Raw genomic sequence first — 24,084 nt, forward strand, 5'->3', positions numbered from 1 at the left:
CGTCAAATCGTACAAAGATTTGCCTTATTAGGTTATAGGTTTAACGCAGCGTACTACGTAGGCGAACAACACGCGAACGCAAAGCGAAGCGATGCGATGCGGCGCGTGGTGAATCAATCCTTTACCTATACCTATAGAAGTGTCCTACGTGGGCGATCTCGTTGCCAGGGGGTGTCACTTCGCAGTTTGGGTACATTTGGCCGGCGCGCCTCCCGGGCAGGCGTATGGCAATGGGCTGCCGCTCGACTCGCGCAAAATTGAAAATACATAATGCCTTCGAAACCTAAATCTATAGATGTTGTTCTGTTTACGGATGTCTGAATAAACGGAAGAACAAGGAAGCAGAAATAACATTTTTTTAAATTCCGGACTATATTTACCGACATATTTTCAAAGGAATAAGTACTTCTGTGGCATACCTACTTCCGTGAGAATCAGACATACTATCTCCGGATAAAAAAAATATGTTTACAGAATCAACGTTTGTAATTCCTACATATTTATCTTAAAAATAATAAATCAGTAGGTATAGGTACAAAAACTTGTCAAGTGACAACCCCGTGCCAACACTCGCAGCTCGGTCATAAAACTGCGGCGCGCAAAGAAGATTCACAGTTCGTGCGCGGTTATAAGTTTCAATTTTGCTTGCAGGCGGTGAGTATAGGTATAATTTTATACCTAAATCAGACTTTTGTGAAGGAGTGAATTCTGTACGGTAGTACTATTAGTTATTCCGTGTCGTTGCGAACGCGAACACCGTAGGCCCGCCGCGCCGCGCAGCGCCGCTTCGCCTACGTAGTACGCTGCGTAAGACAGCGTTAGATCTTTCCTTATTTCATCCACATGACCTTTATTAGGCAAATCGGCTAAGCTAAGGAGTAGTTAATAAAAAAAAAACCGATTCAAAACAAACTCCAATTAGTAATAAGTGTAATAACCAACCAATCACAATACTCTTATTCCCAGAAGTTTGCTGCAACACATTGTAACGGTTTGTTTTTAGTTTTACATTTCGCCGCTACTACTAAACGCACAATATTCTTAAATTTCTTCTTGTGTTATACAACTTTAAACATAAGTAATCTACGTCGACAAATAAGATCGAGAATGCTTAAATTTAACATTTTCAAGCTTGATGCACTCTAGTTTCGAAAGTAGGATTCGGTGTCCTATTCTGTAAAGCACCCGTCTCACAAGAAACCATTGTCACGACAAGCTTGAGGAATTCGATATTAACGACCAGGGAATGCTAATGTCTGCTTGTCGCGTGAAATCGGCTCGTTTGTACACTGTTCCCGTTGTACTTTACATTTGGAGAGGTTACTGGGTTCGTTTACATTAATTTATAGCGATTAACTACAATAGGGCTTTGTTTAGCCTTTGCAACTCTTACAAATACCAGACAGCACTTAAACTAAGTACCTAAGATAATTAAGATACGACATGTCTAAAGGATTTCGACAAATTGTCGGTAAATTAACTGTGGGTGGTATTTAAAGATTTTAAAGCAAGTGGCACACGCTACTTCTGGTTATTATAATTTTACACTAACAAAAAAAACCCCAAAAATTATACCTATGTAGAAACATAGTAGTAATACATAGTAGTAGTTTTGGGATAGATATTCCAGTAAAAACAAACATTGTGGCATCAAATGTTTGATTTAAACATAAAATAAGTTTTTGGCAAAAAATTCAAAATTTCACCAAAGTACACGCTTTTTTCGCTGACTGTACTTTTCTTTCCACAGGCAACTAATACTTATCGAGACAATTCTAAAAACCCCAAACACAATTAGGTTGCGTTGTTTTATCACACAGAGTTCCTATTACCAATTTCTAGTAGTAGTAGGTTTGTTATAACCTTGAAACCTGATCGTGTTCAAAGTCCATTACGTGACCTTTGTCACAAGTGAAAACACGACTATGATACGATATTCCATCATGGAATGCCAGTGCCTATCCTCCGGCTTCATCATCAGACCTTGAAACCTAATGGTGGTCAAAGTCATTACAAGACTTTTCTAACAAATACAAACACAGCTATGATACGATGTTCCATCATGAAGTTCCAGTTCATATCTTCCGGCTCCATCATCAGATCAGTTCGACAGTACCATATTATTGTATTGTCATCAGAACTACATACAGCTGCCAATTTTCATGACGCTACGATCCTTGGAAGAAGGTTAAATTAGTTACCTTAGATTCCATTACATATTTAGTTAGTTACATACAGGTCGACCTAATAAAAGCGTGTTAATAAGAACGGCACGTGCACAGACTTATGCAAAAAAACTTTTTTTGATACATGAGTTTGATTATCTTCACTATATCCACAACATTTTTTACCACCCATGCCGTAGATAAGCGCTTCCCGAGGTGTCAACACCACACTTATTGTCTCCGAGATGTTATCTCTCGATTGTCATGCGACATTCGTGCTCGTGCCTACAAACACGAGGCGAATCGAAAATAGCCTCTTTTGGTTCCTAGAATTGCTTTGATTTAAAAATTGGGGTAAGTGTGTCCTACACTTTCTGTTGGAGAGTTCGTTCCGCGTCAAAACATATATTGATAATTATAAGTGTACTTAAGGATGGACCTAAATCCAAACATATCTAATACCGAGTTAAATATTTGTTACTTACATATAACGCTTTAATAATTAACATTTGTTTGACAATCGTCCAGGTCTAGAAACGATATAGGTCCATCTTAAGGGAAGTATCAGTAGGTATACATTCAGCTAGAAGACATTTATTTACAAAATCCAAATACTTTTATTTTTAGCATATTTACAAAAAACCAAACATATTTACAAAAATACAATAAGTTATTATCATGTCCGTAGGTTTTGGTTTTTCCGTAACACGACAGAACCCCAGAAAAACGCCGATGCCCGTAAAGAACTCCGCTGAGCTAGTACGAGCGCGGAATGAGTGATTATGTCAACGATGGGTGTTGTTTGTTACACGAACTTCAACGTTTTTATATTTATCATTATTTTTAACAAGTTTATAGCGGTTTGAACTTTTACTTTGTTACTTGTGAAAAGAATCAGCCTTAGTGTTCTAGCTAGCTACCTATACAAAATACGAGTATTTATTTTATAGGTATCATGTGATTTGGGGGGCATTATGAATTATGAAACAATGCAATGGTAAATTTAAATTTAAATGTCACGGTTAGTTATCTTCTAAGATACAATAATTAAATAATGTACTCTAAATAATGTACCCTAGTACATTAGTGCGAAGGCCAGGAAATTGCAATTCTTGTAAGAGATTCGATTGTGCGTCCGACAAAGAAGACGAATCCACGAATTCCTCTTCCTGCCGAGGCCTATACTTATAGAACTTTTCTCCAAACATGCGAGGAAATAAGGTAAAGTAATCAATTATTTAAGCATCAAACATTATTCGAATAGAACCTAAATATCAAAAACGTCAAAAACAATTTTCCTCTTTACTATTTTTTTTTAAGTTTAAGGCACACTTAATTAATTCATCAAATTGTGCACGCTGTTTTTGGGAGTTTTCAGACAATAGTGTACTCAATTAGCGTGAGTTGTTAAGAAAAGTTAATCATTATCTGTTTTGTGACGATAATTAAGTATTAAATTTCAATAAAACTTGGTTTTGGTGTTCATTTCATAAAGAAATTATGTATTACAATATGTATTGTGTATTACAATGCATAAAAACTATAAAAAGGCAAAAAGTTGATTCACATAAAGATTTCATGCTTAATTGTCCTTACAAAACTGACAGCGATTAACTTTTCTTAACTACTCACGCTAATTGGGTACACTAAATATTTTCTGAAAATTCCCTTTTACACGCCTAAAATCCTTAAAAAAATAAAAAAATGTGAGTGATTATGTCAACGATGGGTGTTGTTTGTTACACGAACTTCAACGTTCTTATATTTACGTTTTGGAATCTTACGCTTCGGGTCTCGAGTATTAATACACATTAGCCCGAGGGGTTAAACAGCAACTTTGCCCCCTTGTAAAACAAATAACTATTATCTAGGTATACCTCATTACTAAATACACTTGACATGTTCCAAATAAACCATCCGTATTAGAATGTCATCAAAACATCCTTACAGTTTGTGATTATATGATATTAGTAAAAGTGTAAATACAACATTATTAAATAGTTCATCTATGTTACTCTAACAGTTCAATTTAAATCACTATTCAAATGTATTACATCATTATGGTATTATCAGTTAGACAAATAGTTAAGCAAGTTACACTAACGACCAAACAACTGACAAGAATCAAGTTAAAGTGAATTAGTAAATCGCGTACTTGTATTAAATAAGTATAATCTATTAACCACAGTTTGTGGTATTGATGAGAAAGGTATTGGTTAAACATTTATAAAATTTCGTAAAAGATCTATCAGATACTAACTTATTGCATTTGAGGTTCATGAAGGAGTGCGTTATCTAATCTAATGTCTGAATGCAAATAGCAAAGCTACGAACATATTAAGTTTATTTTAGGAATCCTAAATAATTTGGTATATTGTAACTATTTAAGCTTCTAAATTTTGTAATGTGATGCCCCATATACTTAATATATAATATATGTAAGGATGACTGTCAATACCTCTGCTGGCTGTGCACACAAGTTAACCAATCTAGCGTATTGCTTGGCCCACATACACCGCCTCTATTGTTTAGGCTAGTTTGGATCCCATTATACTACTGGGAAGATATTATACAGTTAGGTAAAGTTCTAAGCTCACTGAGCTCGATTACCGTGTAATACCTACGTCAGAGATAAGCAAGTTAATTTGCTGTCTAAATATAGTAGATACTAACAGGAACAGAAAACAGAACAGACGAATTGGTACCTAAATCTGAGCATGACCCAGAAATTGTATGTTAAGTGACTCAGAAGCAGAAACTTTGTTAATGAATATGATCGTGACGAATGGACGCCCCCTCACACGTGTTTTATATTTTGACATTAGACAAATTCAAATCAACATGAGTCAAAAATCAAACCACTCTCCACTTCCTAGCCTTGGCCATTAAAATGATAGATTATATTGGAACAGAAGACCCCGTGGTTACCGAAATAAACATCTGACGGATATCCAAGCGGAGCTTGCTTTTATTGCCGACATCACAGGCAGAAAGTATTTAATCTGACCGCAAGTCTAACCGATGAACGAATGAAAATATGTGTTTTTGGTAATATTTGAGGATAAAGTACGACTGCAGAAGCAAAAATAAATAAGTATCAGACCGTACTAAAAATGCAAATCATGCATCTGTCATTCTAATTTATGACCAATCAATTTTGGACAGTTTTTCAAACTAATACGATGAGCCTAATTGCATATATTTAATTTGATAGGTAGGTCATAATGGGAATCGGGACATAGATGTATCTTTATATGTTTCTATTTATTTAGATTACATTAACGACTCGTTAAATCTATATATTACTAGCTGTTGCCAGCGACTTCGTACGCGGGGATTTGTATGTTGGTGGTTATATATTCTACATTAGCATAATATAGAACATTATGCAGCAAAAGATATCAGTAGGGACGGTTAATCATTTGTTAATAATTATACAACGCATGAAATTTGTCTTTCACAAACTACGAAGTTTCAAGACCCTAACTGAAAAAAATTGTTCCCGATATAATCCCTCTCGACCCTCTTAGAAGATTTACAAATCGACTATTTAAAAAAAATATTCGCTCCATAAACTATTAATACAAACTTTTCAAAAACGGTGTAAGTAATCAGTTTTCGTTTATTTTAATATAATCCCCTTTTTACCAAGTTTCAATTTCCTAGTTAAAAAGAAAATTTGTACCACATATAAACTTACATCCCCTTTTTAACCCCTTTAGGGGTTGAATTTTTAAGAACGTTGAAATAACTTTTTTGGAATCTTATATAGGTACAATGCCTTTCTAAGAAGTTTCAAAGCATTTGTAATAGATTCAAACTTTCAACCCCTTTTAGCCCTTTTAAGGGATGAATATTTAAAAACGCTTAAATTACTTTTCTTGTGAAATAAAACTATGAAAACGGATTATATCGCGTATATTGAATTTATAATACATCCCGACGTTTCGAACTCTTGTCACCCGTTGACCACGAACGCTGTAAAGAGTTCGAAACGTCGGGATGTATTATAAATTCAATATACGCGATATAATCCGTTTTCATAGTTTTATTTCATGAGTAACTATCGCGGTAACCGAAGACAATATTACTTTTCTTGTATTCTAATAATATATATGCCTTTATACAAAGATTCAAGTCCCGCACTCAAAAAAATATTTGATCTCCATACAAACTTTCAACCCCATTTTTATTACCTTGGGGGATGAATTTTCAATAATCCTGAAATAAGTTTTTTTCTCTTTTAATTAAATATCTTTCTATGAAGTTCCAAGTACCTAGCTTAAAATAAAATTAGGACCATGACAAACTTTCAATCCCTTTTTATCCACTTTAGGGGATGAATTTTTAAAAACGCTGAAATTAGCTATCTTCTCTTTTAAAGAAATACCTTTTTACGAAGTTTCAAACTCTTAGCTTAAAATATAATTTGGACCCTATACAAACTTTCAACCCCTTTTTAACCCTTTTAAGGAATGAATTTTTAAAAACGATGAAATTGATTTTCTTGTATTCTAATAATATGCCTTTTTACAAAGATTCAAGTCCCACACTCACAAAAATATTTGATCTCCATACAAACTTTCAACCCCTTTTTCACCACCCTGGGGGATGAATTTTTAAAAACGCTGAAATGAGATCTTGTTTTCTTATTATAATTAATTTATATTATAAAATTTGAACCCCAAGATTTTAAATTTTATCCCCTTTTTATTCCCTTAGGGGTTAATTTCCATAAACGTCAATATTACTTTTTTTCTAATCGGCTATTATGCCTTTCTAGGAAGTTTCAAAGTATTTGTAATGGATTCAAACTTTCAACCCTTTTTTAATCCATTTAGGGGATGAATTTTTAAAAACGCTAAAACCACTTTTCTTGTATTTTATTAATATGCCCAAAGTTTCAAGTCCCGCACTCAAAAAAAATTATGATCTCCATACAAACTTTTAACCCCTTTTTTACCACCTTAGGGGATGAATTTTGACAAACCCCTTCTTAGTGGATACTAACGTTATAAAAGCTACCTATTGTGAAAAATTCAGGTCTCTAGGTCCAACGGTTTGGGCTGGGTGTTGATTTAAGTGAGTCAGTCAGTCAGGATTTTTACGTTTATATATATAGATATTCTGTTTATGACAGTTGTGCGCGCAAAAGAAACCATCATTAGGCTATCGGTAAAATTGTACTTAGGTATACCAAAGCCATAAATAAAACGCCTGACCAACCCATCCTTTCCAGGTTAAACAAATCATAAAGAAAGCTTGATTGACTCATCCCCAATTGATTACAGCTAATATTAGTCCGAACTACAACAGTTTTACTACGCTACGGGGAACCGATGGCTGAACAGACACTGCGGCGTAAACATTAGCTATATATAAAGATGATAGCGTTAGCTAGGAATATTTCTCGTGAAATCTGGAACATTTTCGATTTTCACGTGAAAACTTTCTTAACAGTCTTTAGTCTTCCTTTCTTAGCCTGTGTTAAATTTTCTATTCGATTTAATACTCAAATTATTAAATTGAGACAGGTAATACATACCTATGTCTTTTTGTTAATTTTGTTATCAGGTTTAATGTTATAAATTTATTTAACATTTGATTAATGTCTAAATCTCTAAAATCATCATAAGGTAAAACGTAGTCCCCCCTTTGCCCTACATTCTGTCTACAGTTAGAATACGTTTGGTATCTATAAAGATCATTTAGAAAAAATACATATTTCCTGGTAATATAATAATTATACGTATTGGTTTAAATTAAACAGCCTTGAACATTATCTGATAAAACACTCAGCCCTTTAATGTTCCTTTGAATTATATGACACAAATTTATTTTCGGTGAACATAAAAGCGGAATCAAAGAGTTTCTTAAATTCAGTATGTTTAATAGTAAATCATAGCCAGACGATCTCCAAGGCTAGGACATCCGTAGAGTTTAGAGGATGTAACTAATTTTAAAACAAAATGTCGAGATTAAGGCCACTTTATTTAAGTAAAGCTTCAACCTTTTTATTTTTGACCTGTAGTCTCTCATCTCAGCTCTAACAGGTCAATAAAGTTGCTTATACCTATTAGGTATTTCTTGCCTTTGTCAAACCAGATAACAAATATTAAAGTATAAGTTATTAATTTATATCATAAATTTGTTTACTTTGTTCTTTAAATTAGAACATAGATTAACGGAATTTGGTTTCAATCTCAGGAATTTGCATAGTAATATACCGTGTTTTTTTATTTCCGTTAATTTCAAGGGTGTATTCCCGAACTTAAACTTAGTAACTTTCTAAAAGAATGTGATAAGGCCCCTACGAGCGTGTACACTTGCCTTAGGACCTGTTTACATTTTCTACTAAACGTAAGATCTCTTGGACGATCGATTCGATGTTCGAAATATCATTGATATGTCACAGTTTTCAATTTTTTGGTTGAGTTAAATTTAATGCCCGTGTTACAACAACGCTATATGTAACATTTAATTACTTCATTTAAAATAAAAGGTTATTTTTTTAAATTAACTATGCCATTTAGTTTTCTTAAACGTACTTTTAACCATACCACGAAGTTAACGGAATTCAATAAAACACGGTATATAGAGTAAACCAGCTGTTTTCAGGAAATTTGGTCAATAGATTCCTAATTTCTCTAAAAATAGCATTTCGCCATTATCCACAGATTTTAGAGTGACGAAATCGAGCGCTTGAAATTAGAAAATCGGCCCACAGGCCGTAATACGAACTGGGGCTAACGTCTCAATAAAAACGAGAGCTGCACCACAATCAATATTTAAGATAAATTAAATTAATGTCGATAACCGTCACTGCTGAACACGGGTGATCGCCGCACTGACAGAAATAGAGCAGTAATATATATGAGTTAAGTTTATGTCGAAGGGTATTATATCGACTACATTTCACTCGATATATCGGACGTAAAAATATCGGCGGACTGAACCATAAATAATGTAAGCCCAGAGTTAATAGAGGCAGACTATCCACTTGGTATAAAAACGTCCGAATTTCATTATGCCTTTATACAAAACGAAGGATTGGGAGTTTAGCGTAAGTACTTGGATACAGTCGATTGGAATGGAGTCGTTGTGTATTCAGTTGATTTTTAGGGTTCCGTACCCAAAGGGTAAAAACGGGACCCTATTACTAAGACTCCGCTGTCCGTCTGTCTGTCTGTCACCAGGCTGTATCTCATGAACCGTGATAGCTAGACAGTTGAAATTTTCACAGATGATGTATTTCTGTTGCCGCTATAACAACAAATACTAAAAACAATAATATAATAGTTATTTGTTATACAAGGGTGCAAAGTTGTATTTTACCCGCGAGTGTAGAATTGAAACACGAGAAGTAAAATACATTTGCGCCCGTGTGTAACACAAAACTTTTCACCTCACTATAGCGAGTAAAGTGCAATATCCACAGGCGTTAGATCATCTTCATCACTGGAATCACTCATTTCTTTACGATATTATAACAGAAAACTCTGGAAGTTGTGTATTTTTACGAGAGTCGGTGAGAAAAGGTTTTAAGTAAAAAAATTGTTGACAATGTTGACATTTCTGATGTATGAAATGTCAACGATGCGTTTTGAAATTGCATCGACTCAACTTGTGCGTTCAGAATTATATTTAACATCATTATAAAAAAAACAAACGTTTCTTATGGAATTTTAAGGTTTATGACTTAAAATCATTAAATAAAGCTAAATTTGGTATTTTTTATTAGATTCTCAAACCATTTATTTAATGATAATTAATATCGAACGAACCATTATCATGAGCGTTTTACGTTTGGTATCTGTCAAGCTACTTTAACACGCTCCATCCAAGGTCAAATTACTTTCCCCACTAGTGGATAAAACGCGTTTTTCCCCGCTTGTATTGAAGGATAAACGACAACTTTCCGAGCTAGTGAGGGGAAAATATTTAAATGGGGCTCCCATACAACAAACGTGATTTTTTTGCTGTTTTTTTCCGTAATGGTACGGAACTCTTCGTGTGCGAGTCCGACTTGCACTACGACTATATGTAATAAAACCGGTCAATATATAATTAACTCTCCATTCATACTTGATTATGGGTTTAAGATTTAGCATAGCACATAGTCGTTCGGCTGTTTCAACTGGTCTGAACCACTAATGCGAATTAAATCGGCGCTGTTTATATTTTGACGCATGATATAAATTGTTTTGCATTTGCTGGATTCAGATTTTGTATTGGGAAGTGTTCAATTTCTATTTTTATATCAGGCGGATTTTGATTCGTTAAGATGTTTCGCAATGTTCATTATGCGCGCTTTAAACCATTTTATAATTTTTCACAATTCAACTCATGATAAATATTCAGGAATCGTGTCATTTTTAGTGACTTTTTAAACTACATGAAAGTTTTATTCTTAGCGACTGTATGAAATCTGAGATACTTACGATTTTTAAAAAATACCTTAAATATTGCAAAAGTCAATCGAAACATATTAGGTAAGTATACGAAGTACATAGTTACAACCTGAGGTTACAACGGTTATATGTTTTATATAACCTTTTCAAACACAAAAGCTGTCACTCTGAACTTTATGTTTTATATGCACGTTTAGATCGATATTCCTCTGTGGTCTGTGACGGAATAATTCGTCTTTGGCGTTGGACCTACGGTGCGGATATATCCGTCATTGGTTGGCGTCAAAAAGGTTAAAATATATTAACAAACATACACGTAACAAATAAACGTACGACAAGTATCTCTCATGCAGATGTTATATTCTCATGTAAATAGTTTAGCTATTTAATGGCCCCGCGGTACCACCGCCCACACTGTTAACTGACAGTTCGTAAACCTTATTACAAAAGGCATAAGGTCCACCGCGATGGACGGTTAAGAGTGTTGCTGTTTGTAAGTACATACACCGGCGCGCGTAATTCTGACCACGTAGGGCGGTGGCCGTTATGGCCGCAGCGTGCCCAATTGCGGCGGTGACCATTTACTATTGAAGTATTGTGATTGTCAGGTATTTAGGTGTCATTTAAGATAGAAAACGTATTATCCTTTAGTAATCATTGTATTAATATCAATAACAAATCAACTTGAGATTTTCGAACTTCGAATTAAGCATTAGATTTGTAAAGCTGTCCGACAAAATTTCGAAAAAGGATTATTGTTGACATGTGTGTTCAAATTACAATGAACATCTTTGTGATTTTTTTAATTAATACCACGATGGTGACAAACAAGCGTTCAGACCGATTGATGTTAAGCAGCTACCACTTGCAACTAGTGGAGTAACACGCGCGTTGCCGACCCTACAAGCTTACAAGGATCCATCAGTGGGAGCACTGGAAAGTTTACTGTGCTATTAACGCTGTGGGCTTCTGTGGTAGAGGTACTTCCCCAGTTGGGCTGCTTCAGTTTCGAGCGAGATCACATTTCGCTGTGCCCGGCCTCTCTTTTGTTTGGGCGTAATTTAAGAGTCCAATTATTATTAGATATGCACTTATAATATACGTATGTTTTGTGCTATTGAACTAATTACATAATCAGCATTGTTTCGCGTCGTATATCTCAGCAATTATCGATGGTTTACAAATAGCTGGTACAATTGAGTCCGCACTGGGGACTGGGGGACTTGTAGGTAGTAGAACAAGGTCGGTCAAATCAATGTTCCACCTGAATTGTGGACAAAGATTAATGAAAAAATACCTATAACAAAATGTAGATAAGGTTAGTGGTCTGGAAAATACCAAAAACTGTATTCAGGAGAAACGGTGGGTGGTAAAAACATAATCCCACCAAAAACATTTCATGTAAAGTGTTGCCAAGACTAGGCGCATAAAGCTTTTACACTCAAAAGCTATCAGATTCCGTAGTAGGTACCAAGACTTTTACTCTATAAGTCCTAACTTTATTAGCTCTAACTGTATAAAGCCAACATCTTGGTCAAACGTACAGTACGGCTTGGCCGTTTCGTTGCTGTCAAATGGACACATTGGACAATCCCTTAATGACACTCAGAATTTGAAAGACTCGTGTAACTACTTTATACAACAAGTCCACCGAGTGAGTTTTTTTGTGAATTTTGTGTTAACGTGTTTTTCGACTAAGTACATATATTTGGAGAATATACAACATCACGGAGTCATTGTAGACCAGCGCCTAAAAAAGTAGCGGTTTCGATATCATTAGGCATTTTTTTCTTTTTGAGACATGTACTTAATGCAGAAATTTCATCTATTTAGATATTTAATTCTTAATGGAGAATAAGTAGCCAAATTTCACCTAGAGATTCCTTGATACCTTGGTGTGGGTACATACCTACGTGCTGTTGGAAAACCGCGGCTTGAAAAACGGGTTGAAAAACAGGCGAAAGTCGTACGTATTACTCAACTTATTTTCGGGAAATTTTGTGAGCAGAATTTATTTAAAAAATAATAAAATAGCTCACTTATTACACGCGAGTCAAGAGGTAAAGAAACCGGTATATAAATGAGCTCTCCGAATATGCATACATTGTTACGGATCTTACGGTCGCTTTACTCTGGTGTTTCGAGATCTCTACACGCATGCGAGTTTCTAAATCGTTGGGAACTGTTTGATGGTACTGTGACATCCGAAAACAAAAAGTCGCATGTGCCTGCAAACTTCCTATTATGATATGACTACATATATTCACCTTTCGCTAAATACTGCACAAATAAATTGTGCAGCACAATACGGCAAATTTAATTTATTTAACAATATTTTGTTACGTGAGAATACGAGTCACATGAACGTCGAGTATTTAATGTAGTTTATAAAACAACTGATCATAGTCTGCTCACAAAATACAAATATGTTCCAAAATGGCTGTCACATATGGACAGACAGACGGAAGACCGGACGGACAGACGGACTAAACAAAACTGTAAGGATTCCGTTTTTGCTATTTTGGCTACTGAAGGCTGAATGCCCGGAGCGTATAACAGGTACACGCTACCCGCAACGTCTCCAAGTATCTTCATGGCGGACGGTTTGGCCGAAGGTCGAGCTCCGCGAAGATATTAAGGTCAGAAGTGACCAAGAGAGGCGCGCTTCTGTAGTGTTCAAACACAAAACTTTAGTACCTACAAGTGTATACATTTGCAACTTCCACAAACACCTAGTGCTCGCCATCGGCCTTCGCGTTCAGACAATTTAACTGCTAATCAAGTTCGATAAAATAATTTTTGTATCAATACAGTTTTGTTTTTTTTCTAATAGGCTACACTTATTTAAGCTTTGTTCGCGAGGTTCTACAGCTCACAGAACCTCCCTTGTGCTTAAAGTTCATCATCCTCGCGTTATCCCGGCATTTTTAGCCACAGCCCATGGGAGCCTGGGGTCCGCTTGGCAACTAATATCAAGGCACAAATTTTTACGAAAGCGACTGCCATTATTAGGATTAGTCCCGTTTCCTCGCGATGATTTCTTTTCCGGAAAAGCGACTGTTAAGACCTATACAAGGTACAATAAGTAGGTATTAGTCCATACAAATACAATACCTACTTACCTAATCTAGCTAGATTAAGTCTCTCAATTCTATGATATAATAATTAAATTAAACTAATTAAGGTGACATCTACCGAAACTCTTGTGTACTTGCAGAAGTACTCTATAAGCTTAGTTTAGCTGTCATTATATGTAATAGTTCATAACCAATCCGTAGTGTCATAGTGTGGCACTGCACTTAGCTATATAAGCTTCTACATGTATGTAGATACGATCACTTTTTCCAACCAGCCTTCTGTTAACATTAAGCCGGGCCGGGGGTTGAACCCGCGACCTCCGGATTGAAAGTCGCACGCTCTTAATGAAAATGAAAATGAAAGTTTATTAATAACAATCGTTACAGGTCTGTTTATGTGTTATACATATTAAACCTACAATCTACATACACGTGGTAAAGTTGAGGTTTTTTAGGCAGACAGTCTTAATGACAATTATATTTCAAATTCATTACATATATGTTTATTTGTTACATTCATCTAACTATATTATATTTAGAATTTATAATTATTTATATGTTTCATGTGTTCATTTATATATTTCAAATTCATAATTTATCATTATATTATAAGGTAAGTGGCATGTCAAAAAATTCATTGTAGTCATAGAACATATTAGTAAGGAGCCACTTGTTTAGTCTACATTTAAAACCGGCGGTGGAAGATGCTAGATGATGCTCTTACCGCTAGGCCACCAGCGCTTGTGTTTGAAGTAAGGTTTTGAAAAGTTTACGACAAAAAACAGTGCCAATATAGAGGGCGCTATTTGGCTGGTTTACGTGAACATGGTTCAAATCTGTACTTCGAAAAAAAATTTTTTTATTGTTGTTTTTGTATTAGCATTCCGATCACTGCTACCACACAAAATTTCACGATTCTAGGACTTCAGGAACCAATGTTTTCAGGTTTAGAGGTATTTTTAGGTAGCCCCATTTTAAGGGGTTGCAGGGCGAAAGTTACAGATTTCTGGTCCCCATATGTGTCTACATACAGACCCATCCCTACATGCCAAATTTCAGCCTTCTAAGACTTCAGGAAGTAGTCTGTATTTTCTATGACGCGAATTTCATGTGTTTCGAACAGTGAAAATTAAGGTACAGTCGCCATCAGATATATCGGAGCGGTCAAGGTGCTCAAAAATATCTGAACACGCACTCTAGCGCCTTGACAATAGAGGCGTGTTCAGATATTTGTGACGATTATTCTAGAAGAATTGTTCCTCGTTTGTTTTTTTAGGGTTCCGTACCCAAAGTGTAAAAAAGGGACCCTATTACTAAGACTGCGCTGTCCCTCTGTCTGTCTGTCCGTCTGTCTGTCACCAGGCTGTATCTCATGAACCGTGATAGCTAGACAGTTGAAATTTTCAGAGATGATGTATTTCTGTTGCCGCTATAACAACAAATACTAAAAAGTACGGAACGCTCGGTGCGCGAGTACGACTATTTAGAAATGATTGTACGATTGAAATCGTACCCCACAAATACACTACACCTCAGTTTTTTTTAAATTGTATTGCTATTTCAATAGGGTCTCAATATTGCCACTAAATAGGAATTATCGGTTGTTAATGTGAGAAACTTGGGGCTTAATATTATTGTAAAAATACATTTATACGGGTACTAAAAACTCCGTAAGTATTATAATTAACAATAATATGAAAGGAATGTAATAATGGTGATGGGGTAGGGTATTAAATTTGTTATGTGATGTGTTTCTTAATGCATTATTTACATTACCGAGATACTTAATAATCTTAGTATCATACCGGCTAATATTTTATAGTCTAAGACTGTCAAGTTTATAAGTATTTACAATACGTTTAACAGAGCAATGCACCACCGCTTTTAGTTTCTTGAGATAGTAGATAGGTAAATGTCTGGTTGCACTCTAAAAATACCACATTTAAAGGTACAACAACAAGAGTACACCACAAAGGGTTACGGTACTTGAGAAAGAAAGCACTCAGATGACTAAAAGCTTGGTTTGTATTTCGGTTATAAATTAATCTTACGAGTTTAAGTGCTGCGTTGAAAACGTAATGTGTGTGTTTTTGAGTAAGGTCCGGCAGAACTTTACTATGACTGATATTTAAAAAAAAACTACAGTGCTTCAGAACAAATTATTGTTTAAAAAATCAGTTTTCAAATATAAACCTTAAACGATCTCCACGAACAAAGATTACCTTCATCGAAGCAATTCGCTGGCCACTCAACCTTCCAAGCCAAACAAAACTATATATAAACGGGGCTGTTTACTGTCTGTCCGTGCTATCTGCGAAACCGTAGACCAAACAAGATATGACCTTAATATCGTGAAGAATACGTAGTATCTACAGGTAAACTTGCGGTACATAGGTAATATGTACATACGTAGATCATCATATTCGTTTGCTTCAGAGGTCCCGTGAACTTTAGAAAATCGACATTCGTCTATGTTCGTTGCTATCGCTGTTATAAATTATGATATTGCAGTGATTGGTGGTATTTCAAGTTTAAGACTGTCGTTGTCGAACGCAGGCGCTGTCCAATAATTAATTAACAATTACAAATACAACAAATACAAATAGTTTATTTCCAGAAACATTAGAGCATTTACAATTTATTCTGACCCCCACAGACACTAGGCAAAGCCTGTCCCGTGAGGGAAATCACACGATTTACTTAAAGATATACATAAGCGGCTATAACCTCACAAATAACAAAAGTACCTGTAATATTATTTTCCCTCTTGACGAATGATAATGTACAAACACGTATGATGATCATGGTTATAGGTTTCTCCAATACAGGTCCTGTTCCATTAATAGCTGAAGAGCACTCAAAATTAAAGCGTGAGTTAATGTTCCGTCGGATGAGACCACCGACGAGCCTCTATAGATCTCTCTCTGTTGTCCAACAGTTTGCTTTGTTGTTTGTACACGCGTCTGGGTTCTAGAAATTAAGATAGATGAATTTGGCTATTATTGAATTGAGTGATCAATTAAACTATTTAGCACTGTAATTAATTTATGTTCCAGAATGCCTGTGCATTTACGGATAGAAGAAATAAATAAGTAGTCCAAAAAATGATCCCAAACCCTAATATTATTATGTTAAATGCTATCGTTAGATCAGTTTTTGAGAACTTGATTATAAACAAATTAAATAAACATTTTTTATTGCTTAAAATACAGGATATGAAAGCTTGACTTTTGGAATTTTTAATATAAATACAATAGATAATCCTAATCCGTGAAAGGAAAGTTTCGATGGATTAATTAGTTTAATTAAAAACAAAATATAAGCGAGCAATTCGATAACATTTCCATGAAACAGTGGAAAATAGCGGGTTGTCTATCGTATTGTCTATTAAATTTTTAAAGTCTACTGATTAAAAAGTAAAAGCTACGTTTAATTCGTCCCAACCGACGGCGGGGCGCTAGCGCACAGGAAGTTTACAGGCACGTGCGCGCGCTTCCTCGCACAGGATGTTTTAAATTTCGAACGCAAATTCAAACCGCGAATACGTTGAACTGTGGTTAAATCGGTGTAGTATTGCCATATTTTGATTGATTGTGGTTTGCGGTGAGTTTTGTTGGTTAAATATGTTATAGTAATGTTTGACGGGTACAAAATATTTTATTTTGCGTCTAGTTACCTGCAGAGTTACGAGAAGTTGAATTAGATGCTTAAAGTACCTCATTATTGCTCTATTTTAAAAATAGTCCAAAAACTAAATTGACAAAGGAAACCAAACAACTACACATATAAAAGCTTTTTTGCCCAAGCTAAAACGACATTTCAATTCGATGATAATTTGGTTAATAATAAGGTAGTGTTAATTTATATTTATGGGTTGTATTTATCACTAACCAGTTAGACTCTAGATAAAATACAACAGCATTTAAATATTCAGCCTCAAGAATCAATTAAAGTTATCAGTTTGGCAAATAATTGGCACTGCGGCAATAAGGCAATAACAGTAAGCTATAAAATTAGCAATAACCACAATTTCAGTTACTCGATACCTTGGTCCGTTTATAGTTATTATTAGTTGTACGAGTAATTATTGTACACGATTAGTTAATATACCGTTGTTTATTGTTGTTGCTAATGCGGGCATGTGCTTATTTAATGCGGCCGGCTATGACAAATGAGGCTGATTTGTTTGTCTGTAAGTCTGTTTATCATGATAGATGCTGTGCTATCATCACTCGAGCTGCTGTGAGCAGACGGGCCAGAAATACTGAAATTGTTTGAACTAAACAATTTGCAGTATTGGTATTACGCGGTATTAGTACGAGTATAATCCAAAAAAAAAAACAATAAATATTTGTAATTAAGGTAAAACGTGTAAGTCTCGGTAGCTCACTAGCTCAGTTGGTATTTCGGTGGTTCAATTTCCTAGAGCCCAGTTCGTGTCTCGTCTAAAGTAGTATTTTTTCGTTGTTTGCAAAAATATGATTTTGGTATTTGTGTAAATCGCAATGTTAGTGTTTTTCGCTGATTGCAATAACACAATAAATCGCCCCCTTTTCCTATTTTTATATTGACCGAAAAACCTCTCAGACTGAATAGGAGTCTTGGCTGCATAATTTGTTTTGAAGTTTTCATGGTCAATGAGAAATAATCTCACTTTATTGTTTGTCATTCGAATATTCACCACTCACATAGTCTGTGCGGAAAGAGAAGAGTCGTGAAATGTATGGGATCCAATACATTCTACAACTCTACTCTCTCCGCACAGACTACCTAAACTATCTTGTCTCTTCTTCCTCGCGTTATCCCGGCATTTTGCCACGGCTCCTGGGAGCCCCGGGGTCCTCTTGACAACTAATCCTAAGAATTGACGTAGGCACTAGTTTTTACGAAAGCGACTGCCATCTGACCTTCCAACCCAGAGGGGGAACTAGGCCTTGTTAGGATCAGTCCGGTTTCCTCACGATATTTTCCTTCACCGAAAAGCGACTGGTAAATATCAAATGATATTTCATACATAAGTTCCGAAAAACTCATTGGTACGAGCCGGGGTTTGAACCCGCGACCTCCGGACTGAAAGTCGCACGCTCTTACCGCTAGGCCACCAGCGCAACCTAAACTATCTTGTACCTACGTAAAATGATTTGATAACGTTCGATTCAGATTGCGTAGACTGCGTGGCAGACTTAAATGTAGGTAGACATTCTCTATAAGCAGGTGACATAAATACAGATCAAGTTTAATTTAAACGGTTCATGATTGACTGACGTGGCGGCCTAGGCAACTAGGCATAACACACAACATTAAGAAACATTAAATTGAACAGAAGTAAACAGTTATAACAAGATATGACTACGTATTAAAATAATAATCGGGGTTTTACAGAAACTCCTTAAGAAACTTAACACGCTGTATATCACAATAAAGCATACTGTTTACTAATATTCATATAAAAAACGCCGCCATCTGTTGTTTAGAGGCCTCGTTATATAATTATTTGTGTGAACGAGAAAATATTGCACCCAGTGCGTCTCGCAGTAACAGAGCCACCAAAAGAAAAAGCCTCGTGAAAGTCCTTTACCGTTTTGACTTAAGGTTCAATATTGCTCAGATGCACATTTTTTATGGTTGTTGTACCTATAAACAAACGTCCAAATTATTGCAGATCCCTGTCTAAAGATTATGTAACCTGTCCTGAATAAATGGAACTTTTACCAAGTACAACTATCGGCATTTGTTTCTATTTTACAGTTTTGATTGAAATTTGAAACGTCCAATCGCATCCAGTGGAACTATTAAACTGACTGATGGACTTCTGGTATTCAGACCATTTCCTGAGTTCAGGGATAGTTGTAGAAGTATTCACGTTATCATTGACACAATCTTTTTTTTAAACATTTTTCAAAGTATTGTAGCGCTAATGTTTTTGCAGAAATAATTATTTGTTATACAAGGGTGCAAAGTTGTATTTTACCCGCGAGTGTTTTAACACACGAGAAGTAAAATACATTTGCACCCGTGTGTAACACAAAACTTTTCCCCTCACTATAGCGAGGAAAGTGCAACATCCACAGGCGTTAGATCATCTTTATCACTGGAATCACTCATTTTTTTACGATATTATAACAAAAAACTGGAAATTCTGTACTTTTACGTGAGAAGTTTTTAAGTAAAATTTTTGTTGACAATGTTGACATTTCTGACGTATGAAATGTCAATGATGCGTTTTGAAATTGCATCGACTTAATTTGTGCGTTCAGTTTTATATATTTAACATTATTATTAAAAAACAAACGTTTATTATGGAATTTTAAGGTGTATGACTTAACCCCTGGAACGCTTGTGTCAAAAATTTGCTACTGAATGAATAACCTTGAAATTGTGAATTAAAGTTCAAATTGTCTGTGACGTATACGGGACAAGGCATTCGAAGGGTTAAAATCATTAAATAAAGCTAAATCTGGTATTTTTTATTAGATTCTCAAACCATTTATTTAATGATAATTAATATCGAACGAACCATTATTATGAGCGTTTTACGTTTTGTTATCTGTCAAGCTACTTAAACACGCTCCATCCAAGGTCAAATTACTTTCCCCACTAGTGGATAAAATGCGTTTTTCCCCGCTTGCTTTAAAGGATAAAAAACGGCTTTCCGAGCTAGTGAGGGGAAAAATAAATTTTGCAGTATGAGTGAAATAAAAGAAGTGCATTTTATATACTGAAAACCTGTAATAGATGGCACGAAAAACAACAGGCTTTGAAGAAACTCTCCGTCAGCAACAACAATTATCTATGTACCTAAAGGTAATAGTACTAGCTTTTGCCCGCGACTTCGTCTGCGTGGACTTAGTAACAGCTGCTAAAGTAAATATAGCGCCTGGATAAAGTCTCATGGCAATCATTCAATTTGAGCATATGCACACAAATTATCAGGCAATTCATTAATTATCTTAATTCGACCCCGCTTTTCACCCTCTTAAGGGATGATTTTCTGTTGATCTCTATGCCGAATTTCAACTTAATAGGTCCAGCGGTTGAAGCGTGAAGAGGTAACACACAGAAAAACAGACAGACTTTCGCATTTATAATATTATTATATAATATTATATAATGTATAATTATATAATAAGTAGTATATAGTATGGATTAATGTTAGGCATTTATAACTTTTTTTTAATTAGGTACTAAGTTTAGGAGGTAGTATTATAATAACTAATTATGGTTGTGAACAATAATAGTTATTTACAAATTTGTAGCAAAGGTAACATTAAAAAGGCTTAAATTATAAATAGTCTTACAACGTCGAAAGTTAATAATAAACTGAGGAGATCTCTCAAAAAACTGCCCCGTTTTGTTACAAATAAATCAACCAGAAAAAGCATATTGAAAGCTATTTTTAACACCGGGTTACAATACAATAAAAAAGCAATCGGTTGATGTATCCATTTTTAAATGTGGCAACACCGGTCTAACCCTTCAGCGGTCGTGATATACTACTGCAGTATAGCAGGCACAGCACAGCACAGTTTTATCACCAGCACATTGACTGTCAATAGGGAATATTACGCGAAACTGCGCACTGGGGCGCCACTACCACAACCTGAGGGTCTATCACAAAACAAGAAAATCGAAATTTCGTTATCTAACATCTCTGTCACTGTCTTATTCGAGCGATAAAGAGGCAGATAACGAAATTTCGGATTCGCGTTTCCCGGTAGGTTCTCTGCAAACAAACCGCCTTGGTGTATCAATGTCATATTTTATTATCTCTGAAAACATGTCAAAAAACTGTTAAAGGCACAGTATGTATAAGTTACTCTATGGTTTACCGCACTATGGTGGCAGAACATTGCAGTAATACCCCCTATATAAAACTGTACAAAGTAGCATAACTTTCTTGCAATATCGCTCTTTTAATCTATCGGTATTACTATGAATGACAACATCAAAAGTAGTGTACAGACTATGTGTCAAAAGTATCAACCATTATCTGATAGATGAACAAAAAGAGATATGCCTGTTTACATATATGAGCAATTAAACTATTACAGATACTTATGAACACGAGCTCACTAGATGTACAAATATGTGTGCAGCTATTGTTTTGCTGATGTACATCTATTTGGAAAAGTATTGGATGGCAGATACTTTTGTCGTGTTGTTTCATACGTTACTTTTGGTGCTGACTGTACTGTTAACCGCAGAAAGATCTAAGCGTGAACTCTTATTTAGACGACAATAAAGACGTGATTAGAATACCTCGTTTATTTTACTTCTGCAGCTGCTGACTGTATTATAAGTACCCTACAGGGATTCCGACAGTCTGAAGTGATTATACTGTTTAGAAGTTTTTATTATACTTCTGTTATACTGGCGCGTGGTATACGATCTAATGAAAAATAACATTAAACAGAATCTTAGGTGTTAAAGAAGTTGCTTTATAAAAACTATTTATGTCTATGATGGGGTCGTAATTTCTTTATATTTTATGGTCCCCTGTTTTTTTTGCCTAAAGTTATTTTAGTCACGTACCTGAAAACGACATAGATAAAAAACCGGACTCGCCCACCGAGCGGCAACACAAATACATCATCTGTGAAAATTTCAATTGTCTAGCTATCACGGTTCATGAGATACAGCCTGGTGACAAATAGACAGACGGACAGTGGAGTCTTAGTAATAGGGTCCCGTTTTACCCTTGGATACGGAACCCTAAAAATAAACCGTTTTATTAGGTAGCGAAGAATAAGTATATAAAACTATTTATTTGACATTCAGCTAAATCGTAGCGTAATAGTTATAGAAGTAATATTTATTTGCGATCCAGTACCCGTACCATGAGTCACTGACAGTGTCAAAACGTGGTCAAAACTGACATAATTGTACGCTATCGTCTACGTAACTTACTTTTTCGCTCGCACTTAATGTGCGAGTGCGAGCGAGATGCATAAAAAGTAAGTAACGTTTTCGATAGCGTTTAAAATGTCAGTGCCAAACTGGTGGAAGCCACACTGGGCTACTATATAAATATATGAAAGCGGGTTTCCCGCAAGCAAGACATAATCTTGCAGTTGTTTAGCAGCCAAAAAGTTATTTTAGTTAATTACGAGTAGAAACCTGTGTCCCGTGTAAACTGTTTCTAAATTCTTGTCCTAAACGATTATGATACCTTTATCATGCTTTATCAACGTCCGAACCTCAATCCAAAAACAAATGAAACGCTACACCAAACATTTATAAAAGCATCAACCCCTTCATTAACCAAACCCATCGGTGTGAATCAAAACCGAGTTATTTTATATGCTTGTTTATTTTAATGTTTAATTTTATACAAAGGCAACGACCTCTCTCCGTGTACTGCCGGTGAGTTAAATTATTTTAAAAATAAACTACTAAATACCAACGAAAATGTTTTTCTTTCGCGGCATTTGGGATGACCTCGTTTGTAAATTTGTTTTTAATTCTGTGCATAAATCTTTTGAAATTTGTTTATGACTGATGGCAGACCGGTAACAAATTGCGCCTGGATTTATTTATGAACAGGCAAGGTAATATTATAAGTTCTTTGTTTAGAATTAACCCAATTAAATTGATTTTGGAAGTTTGTAGCTATAGCTAAATAAGTACTTATTAAAATCAAGAAGTGACTAGTATGCCAGTCACTTCTTGATCATTAAGTACTTATTTAGTTTCGTGAATCTCAAGACCAAATCGTCAGTTTAAAAGAAAAACGATTCAGCGGCGAACGATACATCCATAAAGAGCATGCGTTGCCATAAATAAAATATCATATAGGTACTTACCAATAACCATAATGTATTCATCGCAATGCATACGAGGTACGTGCGGATATTCTTCTATAAGTACATATACAATATGTATATTTTCGTCGGTTATTAAAGGGCTTGAATTGTGACATTTATTGCCCTCGCGCACTTTTCAAGACGACTTCGCACTTCGTTGCGTATGGGCTTTTATTGCTACGAGTATATGAGTTCTATTCCTGGCATGGATACAGATATTACAGATGTTCGGAGGGGAGGGCCTAAATATTCATCTGCTAAGTAAATGTTGAGTGCTTGTAAAATGCCCTTTCATGATGAAGTATGTTTGTCATTTTTATGGCACTTATTTATTACATGAGATTTAACAAATAATAGGCATTAAATTGATTAATTTTAATTTTTTTAACAAATATCAGTCTTCCAAGTTCCGAGATTATGACGAGTTTGTCCATCTAGCTAAGCCAGATCATTCCAAATGTCAATTATCTCTGAAATATAGCCGTTTAGCATTAGTATAACGAGCGAGATACCCTCAAACTGAAATATTTATACTATATAGAATAGTTACATAACGATAAATAATTTTTGAAATCTCACATGTTTTTTGTAGACGAGTAAAACTAAAGTAATTAAAAACTGGACTTTT

The 24,084-nt window shown here is 35.3% G+C and overlaps 1 protein-coding gene across 2 annotated transcripts in view; it reads left to right on the top strand.

Moving 5' to 3' along the window:
- Positions 1–24,084, top strand: part of LOC134745698 (fibroblast growth factor receptor homolog 1-like) — a 92,302-nt gene that overhangs the window by 18,037 nt on the left and 50,181 nt on the right. The window lies entirely within an intron of this gene.

This window comes from Cydia strobilella, chromosome 1 (genome assembly GCF_947568885.1).
Source record: "Cydia strobilella chromosome 1, ilCydStro3.1, whole genome shotgun sequence".
NCBI lineage: Eukaryota > Metazoa > Arthropoda > Insecta > Lepidoptera > Tortricidae > Cydia > Cydia strobilella.